Genomic DNA, 2,692 nt, shown 5'->3' on the forward strand with positions numbered 1-2,692 from the left:
GGGTCAATGACCTTTGACCATGTTAAGGGGAAGGTCATTTAAGGTCAACGTCACTAGATATGAGTCTTCAAACTTTGAAAATACAAACATTATAAAACCGGAAGTTTACGATGAACATCAAGTATGAAGGAATAAATCTTTAGCCAAGGTCAATGAACTTCGATCCTACAAAGGTCAAGGTCATCAATGGTAAAGGTCAAAAGTTGAAAATTTGCAAAATTTAAACCCTGTTATTTTTTGTGAACTACGAAGCGGAAACAACTGACCTTTTCACACAAAATGGCCAAAGGGGTGAGGTAATTGTGTGCAAGGTCCTGTTTTGAACAAATGTATTTTATACAATTTATACCCCTGATAAAAATAAAAATAATAAGTAATTTAAGCCTAATGTGTCACGCCCACCTCAACTTTTTTGTCATACGTCAATCTATATTTAATATGTCTCATTGTGTTCCAAATTCCAAGCTTTTACAGAAAATAGGTCATAAGAAATACATAGAACTAGCTCAAAGAAGCTAACATATTGTAAAAAAACACCGAAATTTCAAAAATTCAGAAATTTCAATTTTGCATTATATATCACTGGAAAGAGCACGACGAGCACATTCAGAATCCACAAAAATTTACCCTTAAAGTTAATTAGGTCACGAGCTAGAGCAGTCCAAATTTGCGAATTGAGATGTTTTTGGACAGCTATAAAAGCGGAAGTAGACGTCAAAGGTCAAATATGAAAGCATAAACTAATAGACAAGGTCAATGACCTTTGACCCAATAAAGGTCAAGGTCATCAAAGGTCAAGGTCAAAAATTGAAAATTGTAAATTTCCAAAACCTGTTCCTTTTTTTGAATTATGAAGCTGAACTAACTGACCTTCTAAGACAAAGTGGCTCAAAGGATGACGTAATTGTGAGGAAAGTTCCATTTTGAACAAATGTATTCTTTGCGAGTTATGCCTTTGGCCAAAAATGTCAATAATGAATAATTTAACCCGGATGTGCCACGCCCACCTCAATTTTTTTTGCATAGGTTAATTGATATTTAAATTGTGATGCTATGTTCAAAATGTCAAGCTTCTACATCATGCAGGTCAAAAGATATAGGTCAACAAAAGTCAAAAAAGATCAAAATCGAAAATTGAAAATATGGAAATTTTAAAACCTGTTCCTTTTTTGGAACTATAAAGCTGAAATAACTGAGTTGCTAACACAAACTAGCCAAAAGGATGAGGTAATTGTGTGCAAAGTCCCTTTTTGAACAAATGTATCCTATGCGAGAAATGCCCCTTCCTCTAAATGTAAACAATTAGCAATTCAACCCGGATGTGCCACGCCCACCTCAACTTTTTTGTCATAAGTGAATCCATATTTAACATGTCTAGTTGTGTTCCAAATTTCAAGGTTCTACATCAAGTAGATCATAAGATATACATACATTAAGCTCAAAGAGACATAAATATGGTAAAAAACCACTCGAATTTGAAAAAATCAAGAATTTCAATTTTGCTTTAAAAGTACAATTGTTATATATCACTGGAAAGAGCATGGGAAGCACATTAAGAATCCGAAAAAAATGACCCTTTAGGTTATTTAGGTCATATGCTAGAGCAGTCCAAAGTTGCGAATTCGGCTGTTTTCGGAACGCTATAAAACCGGAAGTACAGGCCGGAGGTCAAATGTCAAAGTATCAACTGATAGTCAAGGTCAATGACCTTTAACCCTATAAAGGTCAAGGTCATCAAAGGTCAAGGTCACGAGATAGAACTTGCAAAAACTTCAACCGGAAGTTGCAAAAAATGAAAAGCGAAATTCAAAAATCGGCTTCCTAGTGTTTGTTGGCAATCGATTGTAGATCACTTCCGGTCTGGATTTTTTTTTCTTCGTTTTTTTGTAATAGCATTTACTTACGAACAGCATAAATTTCGTTGACCTATTTCAATTACACCGGAAGTTATTCGACCGGAAGTGGATTGTACTTTCAATTGATTCCCCGTCTAAAACCGGAAATGAATTTAGATATTTGACAACTACATATTATTTACTTTAGTGATACCCCTTTGCATATTAAATTTCAGATCAATCGATGCAAAAACAAAAAAGTTGAAAAATTTGATCGAAAAAAGTGAGCTACGAATTTTCGAATTTCGTAATTTTTCAAGGGCTTTCAGTTCAGAAATAACAGATAGATTGTAAAAATGAAAATCCGAAGAAAATCGATGCAAAAATGCGCCTTCTAGAGCCGATTTTCGACTTTTTGCACATGTGGACCTGTGGCACTTCCGTTTTTGCAAAAATGTTCCAAAATACACTCATTTACGACGTTGCCACTACAGAAGGTCTACACATGTAATAATATTGATGCAGCTGTTGCAGCTTTTGCTTGAGAAGGTGTGGAAAAATCGAAAAAAAAAAAAAAAAAAAAAAAAAAAAAAAAGAATTGACATTTCGATAACAAACTGGGATGATATTCAAAATTTAAAATAAGAATTTACTTTTTTCAAAAATGCGACAACCTTCTTGTTATGTTCAAAATGCCAATGTGTCAAATATCGTCGACCCGCGTGACAAATAGCTCATGCCGCTATTAGTACTTAGTATAGAATCCCGTCCTGAGCCATAGTTAATGTATTGTGACTTGATATTATAGGTCGCCGTTGCTTGGTAACATTGGGCATGATGGGATTATAAGCACATGT

The 2,692-nt window shown here is 34.4% G+C and overlaps 1 protein-coding gene across 1 annotated transcript in view; it reads right to left on the reverse strand.

Moving 5' to 3' along the window:
- LOTGIDRAFT_165394 (hypothetical protein) overlaps window positions 1-2,692 on the reverse strand; it is a gene marked incomplete at both ends in the record, with an annotated part of 41,388 nt that overhangs the window by 6,930 nt on the left and 31,766 nt on the right. The window lies entirely within an intron of this gene.

Source organism: Lottia gigantea (genome assembly GCF_000327385.1).
Source record: "Lottia gigantea unplaced genomic scaffold LOTGIsca_51, whole genome shotgun sequence".
Classification (NCBI taxonomy): Eukaryota; Metazoa; Mollusca; class Gastropoda; family Lottiidae; genus Lottia; species Lottia gigantea.